Genomic DNA, 11,974 nt, shown 5'->3' on the forward strand with positions numbered 1-11,974 from the left:
GTGGTTTCTGTCAACATGCTTATTCTAGGTGGAACCTGACAGAAGTGGTATTTATTTTTCTTCAGCAGACCTTCTCCTCAAAGACACTTACTGGGATGAATGCTCCACTGTGTGCCTACTCATGACTTTGAGAAGTTAGTGAACCGAGCATTCTCTATGTAAAGTCTACTTCAGATAATGATGAGGTTAGCAACAAACCCCACCCAGTGTATCCTACAAAGTTTGTTTCATTGCTCCTTTGCACATCAGGCATTATTTTTACTTTTTTGCTAAGGCCACAGGTAAGTTCCATGATGTTTGACTTGGCTGATAATTATTACTATTTTCTATTCATTACCTCATATGGAAGGGAGTCCTTCTGGCCAGTCAAGCCTGTAAAGGCTTCAATGCACATTAATCAGTAGAACATAATTCCTTTTTGCTATCTATGGGACACGAGTGTGCTGAATATTATGGGGAATGCACAAGATAATTTCAGGGATTTACCTTCCAGTATGAGCATTCTAACAAAAAATTAGACATTAAAATAATTGAGATAATCAAGATTTGGGCATCTTCAGCTCCTGTCAGTCATAAATGCCTCTTATCATTCTATTGCACTAGTTTCCAGGATTAAAAAAATTTCCTTGGACCAACAACTCTTGCAATATTTTGGAGAAGAGGACTGTGCAGTACCAAATTCCTGTTGAAAACCAGAATGGAAATACCATACATGTTGGTTGACAAAGACACTTTAGAAGTCTTGTGAAAAATAAATTTAACTCCCGGATGAGCAAAGTTTATCAGTGAACAGCACCGAACAGCCCTGCTGTTCATGAGACACAAAACATTAACAACCATTGTCAGCCCCTTCTGCTCTTCCCTGCTTCTTTGTATGTTCAGCTCTTGAGTTCAGGTGCAGTTTCTGTCTTGCTGTAAAGTAACACTCGACCTAAAGTACTTGAGACAAAACACACTAGAATAAAAACTGATGTTCATTTCACAAGGAAAGGCTGAAAGCATTACAGGGGGTTCAAGCCTGCTTCAAATGTAGTAGTATCTTGAAGATTTGAAGAAGACAGTATCTTGAAGATTTTCCTTAAGCCAAAGATAAGAGTGCCACAAAGACAATATCTCAGTTACAAAGCTACTTATGTGCTGTGCTGAGTTCCTGACACAGAACAGGCAAAGTTAATTTAAATAATTTTTTTCTTCTATTCGTTGTCTTTTGGCTTGCAAACTGTAAAAGTAAACTCTAGCATCATTGTAGTGTCTTCTAAGATCTCTTGCAGAGTGTCTTCCCATGCCTTTGTGAACAGGATATAAAAGTCTTCAGAAAAGAGAAAGAACATTTTAGAATGAAGAAAAGCATTTTAAACAGAGATCGTGTTTTTTCTCAAGAAACATAAAATGTTATGCTAAACGTCACTTTGAAAAGACACTTGCTGCTCTTACAGGTTAACCCAAGGGAAGGTTCAGTGGGATCAGATGGAGGAGCCACCAAGGAATGAGAACAGCAGTGTTTGTTCAAAAGGTGTTTCAGACCCTTGGTTTAGAGCCAGAGACATGTGACGATTTCGCAAGAGAGGCAGTAGATACGGTAGTGAATCAACCAGTCAAGCACCTTATGTTGTTTTGAGGCATAACAAAGCATTCTGCAATAATGAAAGGATTAAGAATTGCAGCCCTCCTTGTCTGCTGTTTTCTATCAAAAACTTTATGCATTTCTCCTGCCACAAGAGATCCCATCATCTGGTCTCACACAGCACTAGTTACAATTTAATAACTGTATTTAATTATTTTCTAATTTTTTATTTTCTGCATGGTGGATGATTATTGAGGAACTTACAGAAATGGGCAGTTTTAAAGATCACCTTAGATCCCCTCTGTAGAAATAAAACGACACTCAGAAAGCTGCCATTCTTTTGACTTTTAGTCAAGTGCGATTCAAGTCTTGATCAACAGAGGGAGATACAGCATAACCTATCAACACATTTCTCAGGTCAGTATACAGCCAAGTCTTCCACACAAAACTCAAGGGATTTAGCAAATCTAATTAATTTGGTATTGGCGTTCATAGTTACCGTGTCTTAACCAGTCACTGTACATACAATATTACACTCTGAGGACGTCAAAGAGCTACTTTGGGTCTCAGTGCCAAAGCAACCCTTGCTCTTGTGTATTTTACTTTTTTCATTAGGCATTAGCATTAGGGATGGAGAGCTGAAGCAGGAGTCTGTGCATGTTGCAATCAAGGACATTGTGAGGAATGGAGGATCCCTGGCAAGTGAGGTAGGATGCATGCAAAGAGCAATCCTGGGAAACAAGCACTCTGATTTCCACAGGGACTTACCTGCTGCCAGGTCCCCTTGCCCTCAGCCGTCCCACTCCTGCAACTGGAGGCAATCTAGTCCTTAAACAGAGGCATCAATCCACAGGCAGCATTCTTGCATAATGATGGAAATAAGGTCTCTGAAGTGCCTGCTTTTTAAAGACTTTTGCAAAGATCCCTAATGACATTTACAGACTTTTGAGAAGAACAGTACTTTATTTACTGTGAAACCACAGAATCACAGAACAAATTAGGTTGGGAAGGACCTTTGAGATTATTGAGTCCAACCTCTGACCACCTTGTCAACCATACCATGGCACTAAGTGCCACACCCAGTCTTTTCTTAAACACCTTCAGGGGTGGGTCACTAGAGATGGTGATCCCACCACTTCCCAGGGCAGCCTATTCCAATGCCCAATCACTCTTCCAACAGAGAGAAGACATAAGAGAAAGAAGGATATTAGATACTTGAGAGTAATAGTGGACTAGAAAAGGTAGAAAAGTGAAGAGGGTCCCGATTGGAGAGTTGGCCAAGTAATGACTGTCACACCAATGTGGCTACATCTTATTCTACTTTCTTCAGCAACTTTGGCACATTTATCCCTCTCTATACATTGTCTCATGCCGCTAATGCTTGATGCTCATTGGTTGAGTAACTATAGTTACACATACATGTTAATTACTGATTGGTTGTCACGCTATAAGCATCTCTAGCTAAGGTGTGCCAAATTAGCAATTACCACAATGTGCTTGGCATCTGGTCTCGTCTTGGCACAATGCTCCTTCTTCCTTGTTGTATCCATTCGAGTACAGTACATGGTCTATCTTATTCCAAGGAGAGTACATGGTTTTCAAAGTAACTCTGTAATCTGCAGGCCAGGATTGTCCAACTCACGCAGGAGCATATCACGGCCTTGTTCTGCTAAAAATCCTTCTACATATCCTCCATTTTCATTTTGGGCAACCCAGGCTCGCTTGACAATTGACTCTAAACTCCTTTTCATACAAGAAAGAACGCGACAAAGTAAAATGAGCACAGTAAAAGTAACAGCGAGAAAGCGAGTTCCTTCTATGAATAAGGTTTTCAGCCAGCCAGTGATTCTCCATTCCTTGAGTATTTGTCAAAAGAATTTTTGACAACAGTGAGTTGCTTCGTGTTATTTTGCAGCTGGGAAAGTTTTTTGTGAATGGATTCAGAATGATCAGAAATATTCATACAGCACATTCCCTCAAAATCTTCACAGCCATGTCCTTGTGCTAGTAACAAAAAGTCAATGGCTGCTCGATTTTGTAAAACAGCATGTCATACACTGTCAACATCACTGGAAAGCTTGTCTAACACTCTGGAGGTAATGTTAATTTGCTTCCCTGTCCAACAGGCCAATAATTTTAACTGAGTGAGGGCTTTGGCAGAAGCAACTTGTGGTGTAAAAAGTGAAGCTAAAATGACAGATGGTTGCTCCCACAACTGAACATCATCTTTACATTCAGGTCCCAATTGATATACACTGAGTCTAATGCATCTAAACTTGTAACTTATGTTAAGCATTTGATGGACACTAGGGGCAAACAGTGTTAGCTTAAAAAAAGTAGCATGGTCCTCCTTGTGCTTTTGCAGGTATGGCAGGCCAAGCACCATCTCCACAAAAGAGGAATACTCCTGGCGGCAACATTTTTGCTTTTTCTGTTGTCTTACCATATCATGGAATAGGCCAAATCCAATTGTTGCAGTAACTGGAGGTATTGTAATACCAGAGGGATGCAGGGGCAATCCAAGTACTGTCATTCTTTGGTTTGTGGATTTTAAAATTACCTGAGTCAATATCTTTCTTGTAAAATCCAAAAACTAAACAGTAATTTCTTGGCATGGATCTTAAGATGTCAAGCCCCTGAGGTTCTATGCCTGTAACATTCAATCCCTGAGTAATTTTGAATGCTTGAATTCCTAAGGGGTTTTTTGGAACACCAATACATTTGCACCAATTGACTTGCACAGATTTGCTATTGATGGTCAAAGGTCAGTTGCTGTTTGGTTTGAGTGGTCAAGGTATATTTTATTTGTTGTCCAGGACTCAAATTCTTTCATGTGGTTTAAAGGGACTCCAATCAAGCAGGTACGAAATGGATTAGAGGGGATAGCTGACAATAAGGAAAATTAATCTTGTCCTATTTGGTTGGCCTAGGTCACCCACATGTTTGCTTGTGGTTGGGCAGGAGCCCATGCTGCTTTTGGTGCAGGTATGTTGACTATTCCTATCAGCCCTACGATCAAATTAAGCAACTTCATTATTTTGCAATTTCTGTCCCCAGCTGACAAAATGAGCACCACAAGCCAAGAGCTTGTGTTTTCTTTGCAGCTGAAACAATAGTTAAAGCTTTAGTCAAGGCCCACCAACAAATGGCTTCTTCTCCGCTATCATTACTTTCTGGCATCCATATTTCTGGGAAAAGATGGTTTGGCCTAAGGTTTAAAAGCTTTCTGTAAATATTTTCAAAAGTAATATTAGCAAAGCTGTTTTGACATTCTAAGTACAAAGCATTATCATTTTGCAAGTGGCTACAATGAATAGCAAAACTCTGTCTACAGTTGCCACAACTTAATACTACTTCTGCTGGCTCCTTACAATTTGCACAAGCAGTATTCTTAGCCTTACAAAGTCTTCTTAACACAGCAGTAAAAGTTTGTGGTCTGAATGGTTGATTTGTTGCTACTGTTAACAGCATGTCTTCTATGGATGATAGGATTGGCCCGTTCTGCACAGAGTTTGTGAAAGACTGGTTGGAGGTAGCGCTGTCATCTACACTTCCTCCGTTCTTCTGGGGTTGACATGCAGGTCGAACAAATCTGCTAGGAACCCATAAAGGCCCTTTACCTGTGGAAACACAAAAATACCCTTGACCAATAAACAACACAGGAGTAGGTCCTTCCCAATTACCTGTAGTCATGTTTTTATAATGAACTTGTAACCCAGAAATTGTTTGGTTTTGACCTCTTTGAATGGCCTGATGATGAATAACAATGGGGGCCCCTTCTCTTCCGTCAGGGATAAGAAATTCAATGTAAACAGCACCTTATTTAATAGCTTGTTTACATCAGTTTCTCTTGGTGTTTTTTGCTTCTTCAAATATTCTTTTATCATACGATAATCTCTTTCAACTACTGCTTGCCCTGTAGGGGAGTGTGGAATTCCTTGAATGTGTTTTACACCCCATGTTGTCACAAATTTAGCAATTCATTGGCTGCTGTATGCAGGACCATTGTCTGTTTTTATCTCTTCTGGCACTCCCATTACAGCAAAATTGGCTGTCAGGTGTCTTCCTACATGCAATGCTTTTTCACTGCAGTTTGTGCAGTGGCCCAAACAAAGTGAGAGTATGTGTCAACTGTCACATGTGCATATTTAGATTTTCTAAATTCAGGTATATGTGTTACATCCATCTGCCAAATTTGAAGTGCTTTTATTCCTTTTGGATTGCTGCCTAACCCTATACCAGGCCCATGATGGATGCATTGAGGACAGGAGCGGACAATGCCTTTTGCATCTGCTCTGGGTATATGGTATTGTCGATGTAATGATTTTGCATTTTGATGGAACATCTCATGGCTATTTCGGGCTTCTTCGAATTTGTTCACTAGAGGTGTTATTGCCAAGCAACTGACTGCTCCATCAGCTCAAGCACTGCCTTCACCTAATCCAATGTTCCACTGATGACTTCTGATATGCATTACACAAAACTCACATTTTCTTTGTTGAAGGGTTTCACACAGTTGTATAAACAGTTCATCGAGATGCTGATTTTTTGTTTCTTTTAGCAAAGCATCTTCAATGCGCGGCACTACGCCAGCTACATACAATGAGTCTGATACTACGTTTAAAAGTGTGTCATTCTAATTTCCTAGTGCCCAGCACACTGCCTTCAGTTCCAAAGTTTGGAGGCTGTCTCTAGGTTCTCCGTTGATTACATGTTTTTGCCATTGACTGTCAGATTGCCATACACACGCAGCTTTTTTCATTTTTCTCCTGAATCTGTGAACACAGTTGGCCCCTTGACTGGTCTTTCTGAGCACAGCGGCATTTTGACCCATTGGTAATGCTCTAGCATCTTCCAAAGAGGTCCTCTTGGTCAGTTGTTATGAATAATTCCTGCATATCTCCTCAAGGTTTCCTGAAATTCTGTTAAATTTCTCAGGAGCCACTCACACTCATCTCCACAGACTGGAATACTAATGTCTGCAGGTTCAGCTCCATCAGTTTTGATGATTTTGTCTCTTTCTTTCTTTATCAAGGCTGCCAATTCTCCTGAACGACTCAAAATGGGATGCTTTAGTTGCATTGGTCAGAACACCCACTCAATGATGATCGCTGTACCCTCCCCCCTTTTCTTTTGCCATTGTAGAATAATGGCAAGAGGAGAAGTTGTGGCACTGAAGATCAGTAGAGATAGTGGTTGATTTGCTAGCTGATGGCTGGCTACTCCAGTTTGTTTGAATTTTGTGAGCTATGACGTCTAGAGCAGCTTGCTGCTCTGGTGAACAGGTTTGGGGACTGTTTGCTTCAGTGCCATACAGCCAAGATCGGAAGGATTGCAGGTGATTGGTGATGCTGACAATATTATGAACCCATTGCAGATCTCCTAGGAGCTTTAAGCATCATGTAGATTAGTTATTTGTGCAGTAATTGTTACTTTTTGAGGCCTGATCTGAGCATCTGAGATGAGCCAACCTAGGTGTTTCCATGGTGCAGAACGTTGGATTTTTCAGGAGCTACAGTTAAACCATGGGAGTGTAGATGATCAATGAGCCACTGTAGCTGACTATCAGAGATTGTGGTTTCAGCAGCGAGCAAAATGTCATCCACATAGTGATAAATAAGTACATGTGGCCAACGTTGTCATAGATGTTGAAGTGCCCAATCAACAAAGATCTGATACATAGCAGGTGCATTGTGAGAGCCTTGGGGGACAACTTTCCATTCATAGCATTTTGGCAGCTTTGGTGCTTTTGCACCTCCTACTCCTACTACTTCAGTGACAGGAGATTGCAGTTCCCATGCCCGAGGCCACATTTGTTGATTGATGATGGTGACATCTGCTCCAGAATGTAATAATGGTTCTAAATCAATTTGCTGATTGCCTTTCTTCAATTGAATCTTTTGGTATGGTCTCTGATTAAGATCTAATGTGAAAAACACTTCATGACCAGTAGATCTGAATCCATTTTCTCCTCTTATTTTGGGTGTTTGGCCTTTCTGCAGGAGCACTATATAATAGTGAGGATCATATGTACAAATGCTTTCAAAGGGAAGTATTTGAGCAATTTTGCTTCCTTTTGGAATTGTGATAGGTGGCTGTAATGCATAGGCCATGATTTGCACTTGTCCTGCAAAGTCTGCATCAACCATTCCAGGCAGTACGATTACTCCTTGTTTTCCTGTTGAAGATCTTCCAAGTAAGACTCCACCAAGTTGAGAAGTCCTACTATATAAAGGACCTTTTACATCAGTTGGAATCAATGTCACTTCTTTATTACTCAAAGTTATTTCTACTGTGGTTGCCACATCCACCCCGAGGCTTCCTCGGGTGGCTGGGATGTGCTGCTAAAAGAAATTATTTTCTTCTGGGTCACTGTCGGTGGAGACTGACTTTGTGTCTGCACGCACAGACCTGGCGTGCTGCACTGCAAGTTTCCTGATTGTCCTCATCTGCAAGCAGCTGTGGCATGACTATCAGAGTTGCATGTATGACACCCAACAGTTTTGGAGCAGTTTTGCTGCATGTGTCCTGGTTCACCACAGTGAAAGCAATTGTTGGTTTTGATGTTATTGCTATTTTGATGTTTCAGTTTAGCTTGTTTATCTCTACTTCCAGATAGTGCTGCTGCAATAAAATGCCCTTGCTCTTTTATTGTTCCTCTCATTGCTGCAGTGAATGCAGTGGCTTGATTATTTTGCTCTGCTCAGGTGGCTCTTACAAGCATTTCATCCACAGGACTGCCTTGAGGTAAGGTTGCTAGGATTGCTCTTGTTTTAGGATTTGCCTTCAAAAGCAAGAGTGCGGAACATATGCTCTTGTAATTCAGGTGTGTCTTGGTTTGGAAAGACAGGAGTCTGCTAAGGAAGGCAGGAGCCTCCCCTGAAATGGAGAATGTAAACCCTCCCCACCCCTCCGAATTGCTATAATTTTAAATTAAGGGGCTCTCAGGTAAAGATATGGGAGCAGGAAATAACAGTTCTTTAATAGGAAGAAAAAAAAAATAAACAATGCAGTCTACTAGAACAACACTGACAGAGTCAGAACCCAACCTGACACCCTGTTGGTCAGGGTGTGGGTCGTAGTCTGATTGAAAATGCGGCTGCAGTCCTCTGAAGTATCAGGTGTGGTTCTGTTCGGGCAAGGAGGTTCTGTAGAGAAGGATGTAGTCTTCCTCTGAAGACCCAGGAGGAAGAGGCAGCTGCTGTTCCTCTGGGGAATCCCATGGAGAAAAGCCGTGCTGGAGTTTCAGAATCTCATAGTATATATGGGGTAGCAGTGCTTGGCTCCTCCCTCTGGGCGGAGCATCTCACAATGGGATGTTATAGTTCTTATCAGTCATGCACCGATATTCAATAGTCTGTTATCAGCAGAGGTCCCCTCCCGAGGAAGGTGTGAATGTGGTCACTCAAAGGCAGAGATAAGGCAAACTGGTCACTTGACAAGGTAATCTGCCATACAGATGGTAATGGAAAACATCTTGCATGCAATCTTCAACAAGGTGGTAAGTCTGAAGTCTGAATCTTTTATTGCTGCTGACAAGTGGTCTACAAACTGTCCATAAGGTTCTGTTGCTCCCTGACGGATGGTGTAAGGTGCAGGCTTCTTCTTATCTGATACAGACAAAAGAGCTCAATGAGCTAAGGTTTGAGCAATTTGATGCATTTGTGTGGGATATAGTAGTTGAACTTGTGTGGTAGAATAAGGTCCTTGTCCTGTTAACATGTCTGCTTGCAGTCCATAAACGGGGTCTTCTACAACTTGATGTCTGTTTGCTTCTTCTATTGCTAATATTTTCTATTCTCTTTCAAACATTAAATATTGTGATGGCATCAGAAGCAAGCTTGCGATGCCTGAGCAGTCAGCAGGAGAAAGGACATCTGCTGTAAAAACAAATTGAATGATTTGACAAGCAGCTTCTGATTGGAGGCCGTGAGTGGTAACTACTTGTTTTGCTTGTTGCAGTAATTTCCAGCCATGTGGCTCCCAGTTTGCATGATTACTGGTAATTTGTACAGAACACGTGAGAGTGCTGTGCTTGCTGTCTCTCATTCTCCATCTGAGTTAGCATCATGAATAAGTCCTGACCAATGCTGCTGTATTGGATCTTTTTCTGCTTTAGGAGCCTGTGAAGGTGACAAGAGCCACTCAGGCATTGGTGGAACATTAGGAGTGATACACATTGAAGTGGAAGAGGGTGTAGGTATAACCTCTGATTTCTTCACGTTTTCTGTTTGTTTTTCTAAGTGTTCTTGCTGGGTGGATAATTCTGCTATTGTCTTTAGTATTTCTTGAAACGGATCATTAAGTTCAGGGTATTTTGATTTACGAGTTTGATTTCTTTCTTCTTCTTCAAATTTGTCTGACGACTTTTCAGGCAAGGGGGGTACAGAGGGGAATAACATGGAGAATGAGAGCGTGGAGAACAATACCCTCTTTTGTGTTTATCTCACTTACGAGCTGTAACTGTCTTTTTTGGCCATGCGCCACTAGTTGCTCTGAGTGATTAATTGCTCTCCTCTTCTTCCAGAAGAGAGAGATCCAGCACTTCTTTTTGTTTTTGGTCAGCTGTAAATTCTTGTGGAGAAATTTTTTCTTCTTGTGATATGTTATCTATTACTTTTGCAAAGTGGAACAAACAGGAGTGGTAACTCCTTTCATAGGTTGAGTATTTCTGACCCCAAAGAAACTAGCAAGATATGATGGCTTAGGAGATCTAGAGTCTTTTGTTTCTTGTTGTTTTTCACTAACATCACCTCTTTAAGCCTCAGTGGCTGCAGCAGCCACTTTTTTCTGAGCTTCCATAGTTTCTAAGGTGTTAACCGCAGGTGGTTCCTAACTCTTTTGCTTCTTTTCCATTTTTTCCTCTGTCTATTGTGCTATCCCAAAGGCAGTTGCCCACTTCTTTCCACTCAGCTGTACTAAATAGGAGGGAAGGCTCAGAGAACCTTTTTCTTTTTTGTGCCTATTTAACTTGGGCTTCTACTTCTGTTTCTTTTATGTCCTCACCTCTTTTAGAGAGGATACTTGTTAGCAAACTAATTGCCGCATCAAATTCCACCGCTGTCTTACCTTGGCAGGGGCTTGATGGCCATTCAAGCTCCTGACTCTGGTCTCTGCATTTGCCCACCAGGTCTCTCCTGCCCTCCAACTCTCTGGTTCCCAAATCAAATTCTTGTCTGATGCTTCAGAGACTGCCACGTTTAGGTGAACTGCATTTAAGCGAGCTGCATTTAAGCAAAGAGAGAGTCCCTGTCCATGGGCACCAAGAGTGAAGAGGGTCCTGATCAGAGAGTCGGCTGAGTCATGACAGTAACACCAATGTGGCTACATCTTGTTCCACTTTCTTCAGCAACTTTGGCACATTTATCCCTCTCTATACATTGTCTCATGCCGCTAATGCTTGATGCTCATTGGTTGAGTAACTATAGTTACATACATGTTAATTACGGATTGGTTGTCATGCTATAAGCATCTCTAGCTAAGGTGTGCCAAATTAGCAATTATCACAACGTGCTTGGCATCTGGTCTCAGCACAATGCTCCTTCTTCCTTGTTTTATCCATTGGAGGACGGTACGTGGTCTATCTTGTTTCAAGGAGAGTACATGGTTTTCAAAGTAACTCTGTAATCTGCAGGCCAGGATTGTCCAACTCACCTAGGAGCATATCATGGCCTTGTTCTGCTAAAAATCCTTCTATAAAAAATGAAATGTCAGTGCCTTCCTCAATGCACCTCCTTCTGCTCCTCCTACCCCATCTGTCCTGTACAAGACCATGACTCAACTCAGCGGTCTTGTGTTGGCAGGCTTTAGGAAGCAGGAATTTTGTGCTAGGCCAGTAGCTGTCAGTTGTCTGAGTCTGGCACATCCACTCAGCACATGGTGAGAGGGAGGCTTGCATGTGGAGTTCTCATGTTTAGCAGCACTTCCGATTGTGGGTACTTTCTGCCCTGCAACAGGATTGTCCCCTTGGTAATCCTTCTCCTTTGATGTTCACCTGCCTCATCCATTTTCTAAACGCTTTTAAAGTGTTTCTATCTTTAAAAAACAACCCAAAAAACCCCCCACAAACAAACAAACAAACAAACAAGGAAAAACCACCAAAAACCAGGATGCAGCCCATAAAAGCTCGTTCAGCTTTTTCTCGGGACAAAAGGGAAGAGAAGGTAGGCCGATGCATTTACTCTTATTTTTCACTGTGCTTTTTCTTACCTTGGCAGCCGCAAAAACGGGCTGATTACAGCTTTTCCAACCGTGTGCATGCGCATACGATTAGTTGGGGTGGGGGTGGCAGTGCCCTTTTGCTTTTGCTAAAGACAGACGCAAGAGGAAACCAGCGCTCCCCTTCGAGACTGCTTTCAGTTTCCATTCTCCTGCGGGACTGAAGTTTCTTTTCCTGTCGCTCCCTGCTTG

The sequence above is a fragment of the Geospiza fortis genome, unplaced genomic scaffold (genome assembly GCF_000277835.1).
Source record: "Geospiza fortis unplaced genomic scaffold, GeoFor_1.0 scaffold240, whole genome shotgun sequence".
Lineage (NCBI taxonomy): Eukaryota > Metazoa > Chordata > Aves > Passeriformes > Thraupidae > Geospiza > Geospiza fortis.